General features: G+C 40.4%; 7 non-coding genes across 7 annotated transcripts; all 7 read left to right on the top strand.

Moving 5' to 3' along the window:
- Positions 1-7,063: 7,063 nt before the first annotated feature.
- On the top strand, positions 7,064-7,135 carry trnat-ugu (transfer RNA threonine (anticodon UGU)). The gene has a single exon. It is a non-coding gene; the product is annotated as a tRNA-Thr (tRNA).
- A 2,000-nt stretch (positions 7,136-9,135) lies between these two features.
- trnat-ugu (transfer RNA threonine (anticodon UGU)) lies at positions 9,136-9,207 on the top strand. Its single transcript has one exon. It is a non-coding gene; the product is annotated as a tRNA-Thr (tRNA).
- Positions 9,208-11,207: 2,000 nt separating this feature from the next.
- On the top strand, positions 11,208-11,279 carry trnat-ugu (transfer RNA threonine (anticodon UGU)). Its single transcript has one exon. It is a non-coding gene; the product is annotated as a tRNA-Thr (tRNA).
- A 1,405-nt stretch (positions 11,280-12,684) lies between these two features.
- On the top strand, positions 12,685-12,756 carry trnaa-cgc (transfer RNA alanine (anticodon CGC)). Its single transcript has one exon. It is a non-coding gene; the product is annotated as a tRNA-Ala (tRNA).
- A 460-nt stretch (positions 12,757-13,216) lies between these two features.
- trnat-ugu (transfer RNA threonine (anticodon UGU)) lies at positions 13,217-13,288 on the top strand. Its single transcript has one exon. It is a non-coding gene; the product is annotated as a tRNA-Thr (tRNA).
- A 1,404-nt stretch (positions 13,289-14,692) lies between these two features.
- Positions 14,693-14,764, top strand: trnaa-cgc (transfer RNA alanine (anticodon CGC)). The gene has a single exon. It is a non-coding gene; the product is annotated as a tRNA-Ala (tRNA).
- Positions 14,765-15,224: 460 nt separating this feature from the next.
- trnat-ugu (transfer RNA threonine (anticodon UGU)) lies at positions 15,225-15,296 on the top strand. Its single transcript has one exon. It is a non-coding gene; the product is annotated as a tRNA-Thr (tRNA).
- Positions 15,297-19,951: the final 4,655 nt, after the last annotated feature.

The raw sequence follows: 19,951 nt of genomic DNA, 5'->3' as shown, positions 1-19,951 counted from the left end.
TTTTGATATAAATATGAACTTTATCGAACAAAACATACATGTATTGTGTAACATGAAGTCCTATGAGTGTCATCTGATGAAGATCATCAAAGGTTAGTGATTAATTTTATCTCTATTTCTGATTTTTGTGACTCCTCTCTTTGGCTGGAAAAATGAGTGTGTTTTTCTGTGACTTGGCTCTGACCAAACATAATCGTTTGTGGTGCTTTCGCCGTAAAGCCTATTTGAAATCGGGCACTGTGGTGGCATTAACAAGAAGTGTATTTTTAAAATGGTGTGAAATACTTGTATGTCTGAGGAATTTTAATTATGAGATTTCTGTTCTTTTGAATTTGGCGCCCTGCACTTTCACTGGCTGTTGTCATATCGATCAGCCCTAAGAAGATTTATCTATCTCTATGAGGCAAGACAATTGTCATTCAGGATTAAAAGGTGACTGCACTTCCTCATTTGGCCTTAGCTGTGTTCGAATACTCGTACTAACTGTACTGTTTGTGACATGAATTGAGTATTTAGTATGCTTATTGGTCATAGTATACCTGTATAAATATATCATAGTATACCTCTATACCTCTGGCCCTTCTTTGGACACTGTGTTAACTAACCTCCAGATGAGCTTCAATGCCATACAACTCTCCTTCCGTGGCCTCCAACTGCTCTTAAATGCAAGTAAAACTAAATGCATGCTCTTCAACCGATCGCTGCCCGCACCTGTACGCCCGTCCAGCATCACTACTCTGGACGGTTCTGACTTAGAATATGTGGACTACAAATACCTAGGTGTCTGGTTAGACTGTAAACTCTCCTTCCAGACTCACATTAAGCATCTCCAATCCAAAAGCCCCATTTACTACCCACCACTGCAACCTATATGCTCTCGTTGGCTGGCCCTCGCTTCATACTCGTCGCCAAACCCACTAGCTCCAGGTCATCTACAAGTCTCTGCTAGGTAAAGCCCCGCCTTATCTCATCTCACTGGTCACCATAGCAGCACCGACCCATAGCACACGCTCCAACAGGAGAATCTCACTGGTCACCCCCAAAGCCAATTTTTCCTTTGGCCGCCTTTACTTCCAGTTCTCTGCTGCAAATGACTGGAACAAACTGCAAAAATCACTGAAGCTGGAGACTCAGATCTCCCTCACTAAGCTTTAAGCACCAGCTGTCAGAACAGCTCACAGATCACTGCACCTGTACATAGCCCATCTGTAAATAGCCCATCCAACTACCTCATCCCCTTGCTGTATTTATTTATTTATCTTGCTCCTTTGCACCCCAGTATCTCTACTTGCACATTCATCTTCTGCACATCTACCATTCCAGTGTTTAATTGCTATATTGTAATTACTTCGCCACCATGGCCTATTTATTGCCTTACCTCCCTTATCCTTTCCTTATTTGCACACACTGTATATAGACTTTTTCTACTGTATGTTTGTTTATTCCATCTGTAACTCTGTGTTGTTGTATGTGTCGAACTGCTTTGCTTTATCTTGGCCAGGTTGCAGTTGTAAATGAGAGCTTGTTCTCAACTAGCCTAACTGGTTAAATGAAGGTGAAATAAAATAGAAATAAAAAAATACTATGGATATATTTAGTATGCCAAATGTTCCAGGATGTCGTACTAAATTCGCCAAAATATGAGGAATACACGAAGAGGACACTGTTTCAGTACTTTAGGGCCAATAATGCAATTCTTCAGGAAATGGGACATTTCCAGATTTGTTGGAAATGGCGGAAAATATGCAGTCGAAGTACAACGAGAGCGGATACAAATTCATTGCTTTAACTAATTATGACAAATATTAAGAAAATGTTGAGCAATGTAATAAAGTAATTACTTTTTAAATAAGTTAACTTACACGTTATATTGGCTGACAATTTGTTAGCTACACTGGTCTTACGAACCACATAGCGTATCAGTACAGCAGTATGTACCGGTATGTTGTTAGCTAGATACCTAACGTTAGTTGGCTACTTATAGATAAAACTTGACAGTATAATAACTATAGGCTATCTAACTAACTACCCAATGTTTGACGTGATTATTCCCGTCATTCTGAGTTTAGCTAAATGGTATAGTCATTGTGCGTTCTCAATGGACATTCGGGTGCTTTTGTAAATTCGCTCTGGCTGTCTACTCTGCTCTGAATTTACAAACAGACAATCTGACAAAGCTCTGAATTCATGAGCGCATTCTGGAACTCCTGATTGAATTTAAGAACACACCTGAAGTCGTATAATGTCTAACCAGTCATTTGTTATGCTAGATAGCTAGCAAGAGGTTGCATAGCAACAGCATCACCTTCCGGTAGACAGGTGAAAAGCTAGAACGCGCAATTGAAAGCATACTGTTCGTTTACAGTATACTAAAATGAACTAATAATATATAGTATTCAGTATATACTCATTAAGTATGTAGTATACAGTATGTTAGTGTGGGTATTCGAGCACAGCTCTTGTTTTTCATCAATGCTCATTAAGAAATGCTAGCGGCCATGACTGAAGGCAAACAAGAATTGTCTTGGGGGTGTGGTTTGATGTGGGTGTTTCTTGGATGTGTTTTTACCATTCAATTGCAATAAACAAGTGCAGTAGTGAATACGTAAGGTAAGCCAGCTTTGCTGTAGAAAACAACGTTTTGAAGTTGAGGACTTCTCCCGATGAGCATTGATACCAGAGCACGCTCATTTGGGCTACAGTTTGAATCACAACGTACCACGAGTGCGGAATCTGACTTTGGACATTGAATTATTATTATTTAAAAAATGTTGTGTTCGATCAAAACATTCGGTTTTGGAAGTGAATGTAGTGGTGCGTTTGGTTGGTGGATCTGCACATCTGTAATGAGGTAGGCTGTGCAGGTAGCCCAGATGAGAGTACGTCTGAGATGGATGAAGGTGAAAGGATCAGTGATGAGTGGTAAATTGCATCTTGGCTGACACTTAAATAACGTGCCATAGAATTATGCGGAACCACGCAAGATGTGCTGCAGGATGCCGCAACATTTAAGCTTATACGGTTCCAAAAAAGGACCGCAAAAACATACGAAATAGGTTGTTCCAACCTGTAAACGAACAGTATGCTTTCAGTCGCGTGTACTAGCTCTTCACCTGTCAACCGGAAGTTGATGATGTTGCTATGCAACCTCTTGCTAGATAGTTAGCATAACAAATGACTAGTTAGACATTTTACGACTTCAGGTGTATTCTTCAATTCAATCTGGAGAACCAGATGGGCATGGTTTGCATATTTGGTGCTATTCCATTGGTTCTACTGTGCTCGGCAAGCTCAATTAAGTGTAACAAATACAGAACCCAGGTCTGATGGCTACCTGTCTTTTGATCCCCCACCTCCAAGAGTGTTTCTCAAACGGAACGATGACTGCGCTGGCGATGAAGGTGGAGTCTGCTTCCGGTCTGAACCCCGGTCAGCTGACCCTGAGCGACCCCGCCTGGTGTCCCACCTACAGTGAAGATCGCTTCGCCTACTTCCACTTCACTGTGAACTCCTGTGGCACCACCAGGAAGGTAAAATGACTATTACCCTGAGGTGATGGGTACTGTGTATTTATGGCCTGTGTGCTTCTGTAGGTTGTAATAAGCAATTCCCCTCTACTACAGAGTTGATCAACAATTCATGCTGTATGAGTGCATTACGCATCACAATTGTAGCTATTAGCTGTTATAGGGTGTTTTTTTTCTTTCACCAATTGCTCAATACTTTGTATACAGGGAAAATGTGCCTCTACTATCAGTGTGTCCACTCCACTGCTTGAAGTTTCCCCTATTGAAGTTGCATATTTCCCCTATTGAAGTTGCATACTCTTTTAAGGTTAAAGGTTTCCTGCTACTATGTGGTCAACATCACTCGCACATTGGCCTTCCTGACCAGGCCGCGTGACAACGAGCCTTTTGTCACCTTGTGACACACACTGAAAAGCTCAAACCTTGCTTGCATTTCCAGACCATATATTTCACTCTTGTGGGGGGGGAAAGAGGGCACATCCTACGTTCATACTTATGACAACTTCATGGACTAGGGCCTTTTATTTATCACCCTAATAATGTTGTGTCTTTTTATTGGACTAAATGCAGTTTGTTAGTGCTTCCCTGCCCTGCCCAGATCAAATCAAATAATGGACAATGCGTTTACCTCAAAATCTAGGCAGTGCATTCAGCATTTGTTTTTAGGCTAGGATACTGCCAATGTCTGTAGTCCATTAGGGCCCTGTAAAATCCCCTTCAATGTTTTGACTGATTGCCCCCCCCCAAGGTTTTTGCTCTCATAAGTACACCTTTTTCATAGAACATCTAATCGTGTTATATTTCTATGTCCACGACAACATTTTCCCAACAGATGTCAAAGAAAAGCTCTCTCACACACACACACACAGCAAGGATGGAGTGACAAAGTGTGGTGCTTAAAGACACACAGAGCCTGCAAAGGTATTACCATAATCTCTAGGCTGTGCCAAGTTCAACGAGATGCCCCGCTTGACCGTAGCTCGCTCGGTCTAAGCACAGTTACCATGAGAAAAAGTAGGCCCAAAATGAAGTCTGGCCCTAAATGTCATTTGCTTTTTGGTGACAGTGAGAGAACCGCTAGGGTGAGAAGCACAATTCGACCTCAGGTACATTCCTGAGGTCCTCCCGATCTGTGCAAGCCTAACCTTGACCGTGTAGTATTAACCCTTAACAGTTAAAAGAAGGTGTCTACCTCAAACAGTTTTCGCTGACTTCTCTCCCATTAGGAATACATTGCCTGCAACCCTAAATTCAACCTGAAGCCTATGTGGGTTATGAATGCCGTATGAACCTGTATTCGATGACAATCCATCAGCCCACTATGAGGTCTACCTGTGTTGATTCTAAGCTTCCTGAAGCAACCGGAAGTGGTTAAAATCACCCTAAAAGTGTTTTTCCATACCCAAACGGATGTTTGATAGAAATAGTGAATTCAACTGTAGCCATAATATGTAGCACAGATTGTTGGATGAAATACAAACTAACCTTGCTTACTTATTTCAAAGCGAGGGCACATATTTCAGCCTTGTGGGAAAAAACGGACAAAGAGTTGAAATTCCACAAGGCAGTGACAAAAAGCTTACAGCACCTGGTATTCCCAGGCAGTCTCCCATCCAAGTACTAACCAGGCCCGACCCTGCTTAGCTTCCGAGATCAGGCGTACTCAGCCAGTATGGTCTTAATCAAGAAACCTTCTCTTGGTGCACTATATAAAGTCAAAGTGAGTCTAATTAAATTAGCTTTTGCCCAACTCCCACTTTCCAGAATGTTGACATTTTAAGAAGGAAATAGATGTGCTAAGTCATCTGTTTATGTAAACTGAAGCACATGGGTTCAATCCTTGTTCGGCGTTTATGGAAGCTAGATGATATTATGGAAATGAACTTTCATTAGAACAGTGTAAAGAAAAGGTCAATTGTATTGATATGGCCACTACGACCTGTATGCTCTAGTCGGCTGGCCCTCGCTACAAATTCGTCGCCAGACCCACTGGCTCCATGTCATCTTTTTAGTCTATGCTAGGTAAAGCTCCACCTTATCTTAGCTCACTGGTCACGATAACAACACCCACCCGTAGCACGCGCTCCAGCAGGTATATCTCAATGGTCATCCCCAAAGCCAACACCTCTTTTGGACGCCTTTCCTTCCAGTTCTCTGCTGCCAATGACTGGAACGAATTGCCAAAATCGCTGAAGCTGGAGACATATTTCCCTCACTAACTTTCAGTTTTTCCAACTTAGCGACTTAGTCGCTGTATTTAGCAAGTATTCAGACCCCTCTGAATACTTGCAGACATTTTCATTTTACTCACTTTTTGTCTCTTCCACAATGTTATTCCTCACTCCTACAGTGTCCATCACAATTACATGCACATGGACAATTATGCAAATTAGGTGATGACATCATTTAGCAACTTCTAGTGACTTTTAGGACAGCCAATAGCTACTTTCCTTACTGAGGTGTTGGCAACACTGCTAACTTTAAACATCGGCTATCTGAGCAGCTAACTGATCGCTGCAGCTGTACAAAGCCCATCTGTAAATAGCCCACCCAATCTACCTACCTCATCCCCATATTGTTTTAATATACTTTCTGCTCTTTGCACACCAGTATTTCTACTTGCACATCATCATCTGCTCATCTATCACTCCAGTGTTCATTTGCTCAATTGTAAATACTTCGCTACTATGGCCTATTTCTTGCCTTACTTCCATTTGCACGCACTGTATATAGACTTTCTTTTTTTTCTTCTATTGTGTTATTGACTGTACGCTTGTTTATTCCATCTGTAACTCTGTGTTGTTGTTTGTGTTGCGCTGCTTTGCTTTATCTTGGCCAGGTCGCAGTTGAATATGAAAACTTGTTCTCAACTAGCTTACCTGATTAATTATAGGTGAAATTTAAAAAATAAGAAGAAACCATTTCTTTCCCAGAAAGGGGATGTAGCTCAGTGGTAGAGCGCATGCTTCGCATGTCCTGGGTTCAATCCCCAGCTTCTCCATTCAAATTTTTGCAATGGCCCATCTCCTACTTTCCAGAATGTTGAAATTCTCAGCAGGAAACAGAGACGTGCTAAATAATTTGCTCTTGTAATCTGAAGAACATGTGTTCAATCCCTGTTCGTACATTTATGTAACAGAAGTGGCATGGTTGCCAACTTCAATTGCATCATTTTCAAAAACTGAAGTTCATGGGTTAGATGACTGTCCATACTTGCGTGTATTTAGAATTGCTGCTATCATTTCATTGTAGTTTCAATGGAGTGGTGTATATAAAAAGTACATTGTATTAATATTGCATTTTATCTGCAAATAAAATTGGATCGAAGCTCAGAGGGGGAGTGCATGCTATTTTAGTACTTGGTTCAATCCCAAGGTTCTCCACTGAGTATTTGTGTGCCAAATTCACATTACACAACTCCTACTTTCCAGAATGTTGAAATTCTCACAGGAAACAGAGATGTTATTTGTGTGCCAAATTCACATTACACAACTACTACTTTCCAGAATATTGATAAATATCTTGCAGCATAGAGTGGCATGGTGGCCAAGCGGTAAGGCGTCGGTCTTGTAAACCGAAGATCATGGATTCAAATCCCATCCGTGCCTTACTGAAAGATAGCTGGTACCATGGGAAGGTTCTTTCACTGGAGGACTTTGAAGAAGAAAAAAAAGTTCTCAAAATGGCAACCCTGCTATTATATAGTAAGGGGATGTACCTCTACGGTAGAGCTAATACTTGAAATGCATGTGCTCTGAAGTTAATCCCCAAATATTCTGATGAGTATATTTAGTTGTGAAATTAGCTTTTGCACAACTCTACTTTCCAGAATGTTGACATTTTAAGAAGGAAATAGATGTGCTAAGTCATCTGTTTTTGTAAACTGAAGCACATGGGTTCAATCCTGGGTTCAAGCCTTGTTCGACGTTTATGGAAGCTAGATGATATTATGGAAATGTACTTTCATTAGAACAGTGTAAAGAAAGGGTCAATTGTATTGATATGGCCACTACGACCTGTATGCTCTAGTCGGCTGGCCCTCGCTACATATTCGTCGCCAGACCCACTGGTTCCAGGTCATCTTTTTAGTCTATGCTAGGTAAAGCTCCGCCTTATCTCAGCTCACTGGTCACGATAACAACACCCACCCGTAGCACGCGTTCCAGCAGGTATATCTCACTGGTCATCCCCAAAGCCAACACCTCCTTTGGCCGCCTTTCCTTCCAGGTCTCTGCTGACAATGACTGGAACGAATTGCAAAAATCGCTGAAGCTGGAGACATATTTCCCTCACTAACTTTCAGTGTTGCCAACTTAGCGACTTAGTCGCTGTATTTAGCAAGTATTCAGACCCCTCTGAATACTTGCAGACATTTTCATTTTACTCACTTTTTGTCTCTTCCACAATGTTATTCCTCACTCCTACAGTGTCCATCACAATTACATGGACAATTATGCAAATTAGGTGATGACATCATTTAGCAACTTCTAGTGACTTTTAGGACAGCCAATAGCTACTTTCCTTACTGAGGTGTTGGCAACACTGCTAACTTTAAACATCGGCTATCTGAGCAGCTAACTGATCGCTGCAGCTGTACAAAGCCCATCTGTAAATAGCCCACCCAATCTACCTACCTCATCCCCATATTGTTTTAATATACTTTCTGCTCTTTGCACACCAGTATTTCTACTTGCACATCATCATCTGCTCATCTATCACTCCAGTGTTAATTTGCTCAATTGTAAATACTTCGCTACTATGGCCTATTTCTTGCCTTACCTCCATTTGCACGCACTGTATATAGACTTTCTTTTTTTTCTTCTATTGTGTTATTGACTGTACGCTTGTTTATTCCATCTGTAACTCTGTGTTGTTGTTTGTGTTGCGCTGCTTTGCTTTATCTTGGCCAGGTCGCAGTTGAATATGAAAACTTGTTCTCAACTAGCTTACCTGATTAATTATAGGTGAAATTTAAAAAAATAAGAAAAAACCATTTCTTTCCCAGAAAGGGGATGTAGCTCAGTGGTAGAGCGCATGCTTCGCATGTCCTGGGTTCAATCCCCAGCTTCTCCATTCAAATTTTTGCAATGGCCCATCTCCTACTTTCCAGAATGTTGAAATTCTCAGCAGGAAACAGAGACGTGCTAAATAATTTGCTCTTGTAATCTGAAGAACATGTGTTCAATCCCTGTTCGTACATTTATGTAACAGAAGTGGCATGGTTGCCAACTTCAATTGCATCATTTTCAAAAACTGAAGTTCATGGGTTAGATGACTGTCCATACTTGCGTGTATTTAGAATTGCTGCTATCATTTCATTGTAGTTTCAATGGAGTGGTGTATATAAAAAGTACATTGTATTAATATTGCATTTTATCTGCAAATAAAATTGGATCGAAGCTCAGAGGGGGAGTGCATGCTATTTTAGTACTTGGTTCAATCCCAAGGTTCTCCACTGAGTATTTGTGTGCCAAATTCACATTACACAACTCCTACTTTCCAGAATGTTGAAATTCTCACAGGAAACAGAGATGTTATTTGTGTGCCAAATTCACATTACACAACTACTACTTTCCAGAATATTGATAAATATCTTGCAGCATAGAGTGGCATGGTGGCCAAGCGGTAAGGCGTCGGTCTTGTAAACCGAAGATCATGGGTTCAAATCCCATCCGTGCCTTACTGAAAGATAGCTGGTACCATGGGAAGGTTCTTTCACTGGAGGACTTTGAAGAAGAAAAAAAAGTTCTCAAAATGGCAACCCTGCTATTATATAGTAAGGGGATGTACCTCTACGGTAGAGCTAATACTTGAAATGCATGTGCTCTGAAGTTAATCCCCAAATATTCTGATGAGTATATTTAGTTGTGAAATTAGCTTTTGCACAACTCTACTTTCCAGAATGTTGACATTTTAAGAAGGAAATAGATGTGCTAAGTCATCTGTTTTTGTAAACTGAAGCACATGGGTTCAATCCTGGGTTCAAGCCTTGTTCGACGTTTATGGAAGCTAGATGATATTATGGAAATGTACTTTCATTAGAACAGTGTAAAGAAAGGGTCAATTGTATTGATATGGCCACTACGACCTGTATGCTCTAGTCGGCTGGCCCTCGCTACATATTCGTCGCCAGACCCACTGGTTCCAGGTCATCTTTTTAGTCTATGCTAGGTAAAGCTCCGCCTTATCTCAGCTCACTGGTCACGATAACAACACCCACCCGTAGCACGCGTTCCAGCAGGTATATCTCACTGGTCATCCCCAAAGCCAACACCTCCTTTGGCCGCCTTTCCTTCCAGGTCTCTGCTGACAATGACTGGAACGAATTGCAAAAATCGCTGAAGCTGGAGACATATTTCCCTCACTAACTTTCAGTGTTGCCAACTTAGCGACTTAGTCGCTGTATTTAGCAAGTATTCAGACCCCTCTGAATACTTGCAGACATTTTCATTTTACTCACTTTTTGTCTCTTCCACAATGTTATTCCTCACTCCTACAGTGTCCATCACAATTACATGGACAATTATGCAAATTAGGTGATGACATCATTTAGCAACTTCTAGTGACTTTTAGGACAGCCAATAGCTACTTTCCTTACTGAGGTGTTGGCAACACTGCTAACTTTAAACATCGGCTATCTGAGCAGCTAACTGATCGCTGCAGCTGTACAAAGCCCATCTGTAAATAGCCCACCCAATCTACCTACCTCATCCCCATATTGTTTTAATATACTTTCTGCTCTTTGCACACCAGTATTTCTACTTGCACATCATCATCTGCTCATCTATCACTCCAGTGTTAATTTGCTCAATTGTAAATACTTCGCTACTATGGCCTATTTCTTGCCTTACCTCCATTTGCACGCACTGTATATAGACTTTCTTTTTTTTCTTCTATTGTGTTATTGACTGTACGCTTGTTTATTCCATCTGTAACTCTGTGTTGTTGTTTGTGTTGCGCTGCTTTGCTTTATCTTGGCCAGGTCGCAGTTGAATATGAAAACTTGTTCTCAACTAGCTTACCTGATTAATTATAGGTGAAATTTAAAAAAATAAGAAAAAACCATTTCTTTCCCAGAAAGGGGATGTAGCTCAGTGGTAGAGCGCATGCTTCGCATGTCCTGGGTTCAATCCCCAGCTTCTCCATTCAAATTTTTGCAATGGCCCATCTCCTACTTTCCAGAATGTTGAAATTCTCAGCAGGAAACAGAGACGTGCTAAATAATTTGCTCTTGTAATCTGAAGAACATGTGTTCAATCCCTGTTCGTACATTTATGTAACAGAAGTGGCATGGTTGCCAACTTCAATTGCATCATTTTCAAAAACTGAAGTTCATGGGTTAGATGACTGTCCATACTTGCGTGTATTTAGAATTGCTGCTATCATTTCATTGTAGTTTCAATGGAGTGGTGTATATAAAAAGTACATTGTATTAATATTGCATTTTATCTGCAAATAAAATTGGATCGAAGCTCAGAGGGGGAGTGCATGCTATTTTAGTACTTGGTTCAATCCCAAGGTTCTCCACTGAGTATTTGTGTGCCAAATTCACATTACACAACTCCTACTTTCCAGAATGTTGAAATTCTCACAGGAAACAGAGATGTTATTTGTGTGCCAAATTCACATTACACAACTACTACTTTCCAGAATATTGATAAATATCTTGCAGCATAGAGTGGCATGGTGGCCAAGCGGTAAGGCGTCGGTCTTGTAAACCGAAGATCATGGGTTCAAATCCCATCCGTGCCTTACTGAAAGATAGCTGGTACCATGGGAAGGTTCTTTCACTGGAGGACTTTGAAGAAGAAAAAAAAGTTCTCAAAATGGCAACCCTGCTATTATATAGTAAGGGGATGTACCTCTACGGTAGAGCTAATACTTGAAATGCATGCGCTCTGAAGTTAATCCCCAAATTTCTGATGAGTATATTTAGTTGTGAAATGAGCTTTTGCACAACTCTACTTTCCAGAATGTTGACATTTTAAGAAGGAAATAGATGTGCTAAGTCATCTGTTTTTGTAAACTGAAGCACATGGGTTCAATCCTGGGTTCAAGCCTTGTTCGACGTTTATGGAAGCTAGATGATATTATGGAAATGTACTTTCATTAGAACAGTGTAAAGAAAGGGTCAATTGTATTGATATGGCCACTACGACCTGTATGCTCTAGTCGGCTGGCCCTCGCTACATATTCGTCGCCAGACCCACTGGTTCCAGGTCATCTTTTTAGTCTATGCTAGGTAAAGCTCCGCCTTATCTCAGCTCACTGGTCACGATAACAACACCCACCCGTAGCACGCGTTCCAGCAGGTATATCTCACTGGTCATCCCCAAAGCCAACACCTCCTTTGGCCGCCTTTCCTTCCAGTTCTCTGCTGACAATGACTGGAACGAATTGCAAAAATCGCTGAAGCTGGAGACATATTTCCCTCACTAACTTTCAGTGTTGCCAACTTAGCGACTTAGTCGCTGTATTTAGCAAGTATTCAGACCCCTCTGAATACTTGCAGACATTTTCATTTTACTCACTTTTTGTCTCTTCCACAATGTTATTCCTCACTCCTACAGTGTCCATCACAATTACATGCACATGGACAATTATGCAAATTAGGTGATGACATCATTTAGCAACTTCTAGTGACTTTTAGGACAGCCAATAGCTACTTTCCTTACTGAGGTGTTGGCAACACTGCTAACTTTAAACATCGGCTATCTGAGCAGCTAACTGATCGCTGCAGCTGTACAAAGCCCATCTGTAAATAGCCCACCCAATCTACCTACCTCATCCCCATATTGTTTTAATATACTTTCTGCTCTTTGCACACCAGTATTTCTACTTGCACATCATCATCTGCTCATCTATCACTCCAGTGTTAATTTGCTAAATTGTAAATACTTCGCTACTATGGCCTATTTCTTGCCTTACCTCCATTTGCACGCACTGTATATAGACTTTCTTTTTTTTCTTCTATTGTGTTATTGACTGTACGCTTGTTTATTCCATCTGTAACTCTGTGTTGTTGTTTGTGTTGCGCTGCTTTGCTTTATCTTGGCCAGGTCGCAGTTGAATATGAAAACTTGTTCTCAACTAGCTTACCTGATTAATTATAGGTGAAATTAAAAAAAATAAGAAAAAACCATTTCTTTCCCAGAAAGGGGATGTAGCTCAGTGGTAGAGCGCATGCTTCGCATGTATGAGGTCCTGGGTTCAATCCGCAGCTTCTCCATTCAAATTTTTGCAGTGGCCCATCTCCTACTTTCCAGAATGTTGAAATTCTCAGCAGGAAACAGAGACGTGCTAAATAATTTGCTCTTGTAATCTGAAGAACATGTGTTCAATCCCTGTTCGTACATTTATGTAACAGAAGTGGCATGGTTGCCAACTTCAATTGCATCATTTTCAAAAACTGAAGTTCATGGGTTAGATGACTGTCCATACTTGCGTGTATTTAGAATTGCTGCTATCATTTCATTGTAGTTTCAATGGAGTGGTGTATATAAAAAGTACATTGTATTAATATTGCATTTTATCTGCAAATAAAATTGGATCGAAGCTCAGAGGGGGAGTGCATGCTATTTTAGTACTTGGTTCAATCCCAAGGTTCTCCACTGAGTATTTGTGTGCCAAATTCACATTACACAACTCCTACTTTCCAGAATGTTGATAAATATCTTGCAGCATCGAGTGGCATGGTGGCCAAGCGGTAAGGCGTCTGTCTTGTAAACCGAAGATCATGGGTTCAAATCCCATCCGTGCCTTACTGAAAGATAGCTGGTACCATGGGAAGGTTCTTTCACTGGAGGACTTTGAAGAAAAAAAAAGTTCTCAAAATGGCAAACCTGCTATTATATAGTAAGGGGATGTACCTCTACGGTAGAGCTAATACTTGAAATGCATGCGCTCTGAAGTTAATCCCCAAATTTTCTGATGAGTATATTTAGTTGTGAAATGAGCTTTTGCACAACTCTACTTTCCAGAATGTTGACATTTTAAGAAGGAAATAGATGTGCTAAGTCATCTGTTTTTGTAAACTGAAGCACATGGGTTCAATCCTGGGTTCAAGCCTTGTTCGACGTTTATGGAAGCTAGATGATATTATGGAAATGTACTTTCATTAGAACAGTGTAAAGAAAGGGTCAATTGTATTGATATGGCCACTACGACCTGTATGCTCTAGTCGGCTGGCCCTCGCTACATATTCGTCGCCAGACCCACTGGTTCCAGGTCATCTTTTTAGTCTATGCTAGGTAAAGCTCCGCCTTATCTCAGCTCACTGGTCACGATAACAACACCCACCCGTAGCACGCGTTCCAGCAGGTATATCTCACTGGTCATCCCCAAAGCCAACACCTCCTTTGGCCGCCTTTCCTTCCAGTTCTCTGCTGACAATGACTGGAACGAATTGCAAAAATCGCTGAAGCTGGAGACATATTTCCCTCACTAACTTTCAGTGTTGCCAACTTAGCGACTTAGTCGCTGTATTTAGCAAGTATTCGGACCCCTCTGAATACTTGCAGACATTTTCATTTTACTCACTTTTTGTCTCTTCCACAATGTTATTCCTCACTCCTACAGTGTCCATCACAATTACATGCACATGGACAATTATGCAAATTAGGTGATGACATCATTTAGCAACTTCTAGTGACTTTTAGGACAGCCAATAGCTACTTTCCTTACTGAGGTGTTGGCAACACTGCTAACTTTAAACATCGGCTATCTGAGCAGCTAACTGATCGCTGCAGCTGTACAAAGCCCATCTGTAAATAGCCCACCCAATCTACCTACCTCATCCCCATATTGTTTTAATATACTTTCTGCTCTTTGCACACCAGTATTTCTACTTGCACATCATCATCTGCTCATCTATCACTCCAGTGTTAATTTGCTAAATTGTAAATACTTCGCTACTATGGCCTATTTCTTGCCTTACCTCCATTTGCACGCACTGTATATAGACTTTCTTTTTTTTCTTCTATTGTGTTATTGACTGTACGCTTGTTTATTCCATCTGTAACTCTGTGTTGTTGTTTGTGTTGCGCTGCTTTGCTTTATCTTGGCCAGGTCGCAGTTGAATATGAAAACTTGTTCTCAACTAGCTTACCTGATTAATTATAGGTGAAATTTAAAAAAATAAGAAAAAACCATTTCTTTCCCAGAAAGGGGATGTAGCTCAGTGGTAGAGCGCATGCTTCGCATGTATGAGGTCCTGGGTTCAATCCGCAGCTTCTCCATTCAAATTTTTGCAGTGGCCCATCTCCTACTTTCCAGAATGTTGAAATTCTCAGCAGGAAACAGAGACGTGCTAAATAATTTGCTCTTGTAATCTGAAGAACATGTGTTCAATCCCTGTTCGTACATTTATGTAACAGAAGTGGCATGGTTGCCAACTTCAATTGCATCATTTTCAAAAACTGAAGTTCATGGGTTAGATGACTGTCCATACTTGCGTGTATTTAGAATTGCTGCTATCATTTCATTGTAGTTTCAATGGAGTGGTGTATATAAAAAGTACATTGTATTAATATTGCATTTTATCTGCAAATAAAATTGGATCGAAGCTCAGAGGGGGAGTGCATGCTATTTTAGTACTTGGTTCAATCCCAAGGTTCTCCACTGAGTATTTGTGTGCCAAATTCACATTACACAACTCCTACTTTCCAGAATGTTGATAAATATCTTGCAGCATTGAGTGGCATGGTGGCCAAGCGGTAAGGCGTCTGTCTTGTAAACCGAAGATCATGGGTTCAAATCCCATCCGTGCCTTACTGAAAGATAGCTGGTACCATGGGAAGGTTCTTTCACTGGAGGACTTTGAAGAAAAAAAAAGTTCTCAAAATGGCAAACCTGCTATTATATAGTAAGGGGATGTGCCTCTACGGTAGAGCTAATACTTGAAATGCATGCGCTCTGAAGTTAATCCCCACATTTTCTGATGAGTATATTTAGTTGTGAAATGAGCTTTTGCACAACTCTACTTTCCAGAATGTTGACATTTTAAGAAGGAAATAGATGTGCTAAGTCAACTTGCATATCATCATAGACTAGGCCGAAACGTTAATCTTTAACCTTGCCTGAATAAAACAATGCATTTTTTATAGTGAGCAAGAGTTGGGCTTTTTCCTTTTCTATGATGATGATCTAATTTTTGGCTGCACCTCAACTCAACGTTGGTTGAGCGCCCTCTGTTTTTTTGTTGTCAAATAATACATATATTTTTTTAATGTACAAAGTCAATTATTCAAAGCATTAAACTTGTGATGTTTCCCACTTATTTATACAACCTACTCCACACTTACAAAGTAAGTACAAAGCCCATCTGTAAACACATAGACGATAATTTACATGTAATTAAAACCATTTTTGTATAAAAAATTTGAATAGAAAATCGTGTTTTAAGTTTTTGGAAAATAGTGAATGTTACAGGAAACATAGGTGCCTGTTAGGGCAATTTGTTTTTGAATGCAGTACTGTATTTTCATTGAAATGGCAGATTTGTATGATTTCACACAAAAATGTATGTAATGCTTCCCACAAAGAAATTATTTTACTATTTTGTTTCAAAATGGTCCCTCTGGCATGCATATTTCTGTATGATTTAACACATGTTTGAATCCCACTTCCTTGATATTTTGAAGTTCATTTTAGTCCTCCTCCGTGCATGTTTTGTTCCATACCTGTGCCTTGGAGAAAAGAACTATAGCCCTCCAAGTCTAATACGCTATACACAACAGCAGCCTACAGTGTTAACTTATTGAGAATGTATATCATTGCATTTAACATTCAAACCTCTTTTGAACTCTTCAGATCTTAACCGGATCAAACTGGAATGTTAATATATTACCCTAAGTCAAACTGGTTTTGGTGTCTTAGACACAAAAGGTTGTTTTCTCCTCATAGTAAAAACACTGTTTCATGGTTTGGATTAAAAACACTGGGTATTTGTTACGTAGAACTTTGTGTTTTTTGGGGGGGAAAGCTATACTTAGCTCTACTGCTGTTTGTATAGAGGCCTAGTTAGAATTGTATTGCAATGACAGGTGAAGTGCTTGTTGAAATCATGCTGCCTTGCTGCTCATTCCTTAAAGTACTTATACCAACGAATACCTGTTTGTCTGTAGCCATAGCTGTTCTTAACCTGTTCAACTCTGACGCCCTCTGGTGGCATTTTATAAACGATGCATAATATTGTATACTGCCCTCATAAAGTACATTTCGGTCCTTACAGAAACATGCTTAGGGAAAGGGAAAGGGGAATACCTAGTCAGTTGTACAACTGAATGTATTCAACTAAAATGTGTCTTACGCATTTAACCCAACCACTCTGAATCAGAGATGTGCGGGGTCTGCCTTAATCGACATTCACGTCATCGGCGCCCGGGGAACAGTGGGTTAACTCCCTTGCTCAGGGGCAGAATGCCAGTTAAGTACTGTTAGAAAGCTAAGAACTGTGGGATTCTGATAATCGTCAGAAAAAATGTGACTATTACAGAGCCCGAGATAGGGGGGAGGTCCCAATTGTCAGTTGTTGGGGAATAAGAGATTTGAAAGTCTAGGTTCGACATGAAATATGTAACCAATTACTCTCTCTAAACATGTGCACATTTCCATAGGAACAGAGCCATTTTAAAAGTGCGGGGTTTGTGCAACGTTTATCGTTTGACAGGATATACACATGAGAAGAAAGCTGAAGTCTCTATCCATACATTGATGTAAATGTTCCCTTGTCTGAAAAAAAGAAAAAAAAAGACTGTAGCTCCTAAAGACATGATGGGCCACCACTTGGGTAGAAGCACTATATGGTCCTGTAGCCTACTTTGTCACATGTAAACAAGTTTAGGATGCCAAATGTTACCAAACATCCTACGCTTCCTTTAGTCCCAGTCAAACTTATCTTGACCTTTATCAACCCTACTGCATATTCCCTTTAGCTTTAATTTCAATTTCATTTTATTGTACTTTGTTTGGGACGGCACAAGACACTTAAAAAAAGTATGATTTTCTCATAACAATGGAATTTTAATTCTCTGTTGCTAAATACTGTATGCTATTCGCACACAGTTGTCTGTTGTAGATCTGGAACCACTGACAGAATAGGGGAGTATCTGTGGCCACGTGATAAAACACTAGTCTGGTATCAGTAGTCTGAAAATAGGAGGAAACCAGTTGGACATGTACATCAACATATGGCAGTTGACATTAATATTGTCAAAAACTCATCCTCGATGTCTCACACCTGTTGAATGAACTTGTGCCTTTGGCCAGGATCCAATTTTCCCACGGAGCTGGTGTGTAAAGGACCATATAAAATCATCTGAATGAGGCTTGTTCATGTTTCAGTGGGATTATAGCATAGTTATAAACAGTTAGTTAATTTAGTGTGTCAGTTTGGTGGAGATCCAAAATGAATGTAAAATCCAGACAGTTGAGGAATGACACGCAGAGCGATACCAAAAACATAGCTACTGCAATCAGTTTACAACCAGGAGTTTCTTTTTTAAATTTGTTTATTGCTTAAACACACATTTTAACACAGCATAAACCAATAATGATCAAATTAGAAATCAAAGCAGTGGTAGGTTTTATGGGGAAAACATTCAATCAAATCACATACACATGGTTAGCAGATGGTATTGCGAGTGTAAATGCTTGTGCTTCTAGTTCCGACCGTGCAGTAATATCGAACAAGTAATCTAACAATTTCACAACTACCTTATACACACAAGTGTAAAGGAATTAATAGGAATATGTACATATAAATATATAATATATATATAATATAAGTGACACATTTATTACATCATATTTGTAATTATTAAAGTGGCTATAGATGGAGTCAGTATGTTGGCAGCAGCCACTCAATGTTAGTGATGGCTGGTTAACAGTCTGATGGCCTTGAGATAGAAGCTGTTTTTCAGTCTCTCGGTCCCAGCTTTGATGCACCTGTACTGACCTCGCCTTCTGGATGACAGCAGGGTGAACAGGCAGTGGCTCGGGTGGTTGTTGTCCTTGATGGTCTTTTTTGCCTTCCTGTGACATCGGGTGGTGTAAGTGTCCTGGAGGGCAGGTCGTTTTTCCCCGGTGATACGTTGCGCAGTTGCTGTACCAGGCGGTGATACAGCCTGACAGGATGCTCTCGATTGTGCATCTGTAAAGGTTTGTGAACGTTTTTAGTGACAAGCCGAATTTCTTCAGCCTCCCTGTATAAGCCATTTAGCAATAACTTTGACCCAAAGCGACGATCATGCTTGCTTCGTCCCGCAAAGTATTGTTCCTAGAGATACTGAATATGGCGTTGTTAAGTGGAGACGTTATTTTCGTTTGAGTTGGTTGATCAAGGACGCAAGGCTACACGTACAGAAGCTTCTGCAACGAGTCGTCTGTATAAACAATAGTTTGTTGTGGGACGAAGCAATGGCCATGCACATAAACATTTTATGTATGGGTGCTCCCAGAAATCGAACCCATAATTCTTGCGTTGCAAGCGCCATGCTGTACCAACTGAGCTACAGGACCACAGACAACAAGAGTTTCTCTCAAGATTAGAATACTTGTTGTAGCTATACAGTAACACGTTAGCTAACGTGCTAGCCACAGTAGCTAGCCAGGGCTACAGTTTGCATCCATTCCATACTTGTTAATTCACGTTTAGCTCATGTAATTTGTAATAACTATCTCTGAAGTTTATTTTGCTGCCACCATGGTGAACCACGTGTATTTCTGCGTGGGCCACCATCTTTTCTCATTTCAACTTTGACCCTCCGCCTCTGACCCAACAACACATGTAATGCTTCTGTCCTCGTTTATTCAAAACTGGTTTGTAGTCGCCATCAAGCGTCCTTCTCAAATGACTGCATTTGATTTGTTATTTTTATTTTATTAAATGATTTAACCTTATTTAACGAGGCAAGTCAGTTAAGAACACATTCTTATTTACAATGTTATGTATTGCTCATCATTGGTGTCGGCTGTTGTTTACTTATTTATTTGTTGTCTCATCACATTATTGTACAAAAAAACGGAAACGTAGCTAATACACCAGTATTTATTGTTTCGAGTGGTCTTTTTAGTGGTATGGGGATCCAGTATCGCGTCGCTGATTGCATTGAATTACCGGTCATCCCTGAAGTTGTTTTATTACGTCAAAGTGCATTCACATTATGACGTTGGCTGAGTTACCGTATAAAATGCGATAGTTTATCTCTTTGGTAATCACTTGGTAAAGTTTTACATGATGGGAACATAGGCTCCAGCCATAGACTTTAACCATGGAGGATAATAAGGTAAGCCTATGAATTGCTAACAGAGAAGCCCCATGCAGTGGTGCAGGAACCGCTGCACCGTCTTTTTTTATGCTGGGCCACAGGGTTTACAGGACATGACGGTAGGGGTGCCGCAAGTAGTGGCAGCTGGGTGGCGGT

The sequence above is a fragment of the Oncorhynchus kisutch genome, unplaced genomic scaffold, assembly GCF_002021735.2.
Source record: "Oncorhynchus kisutch isolate 150728-3 unplaced genomic scaffold, Okis_V2 scaffold853, whole genome shotgun sequence".
Classification (NCBI taxonomy): Eukaryota; Metazoa; Chordata; class Actinopteri; order Salmoniformes; family Salmonidae; genus Oncorhynchus; species Oncorhynchus kisutch.
Note: the sequence above shows the minus strand (reverse complement) of the source record. Positions and strands in the feature narration are given on the sequence as shown.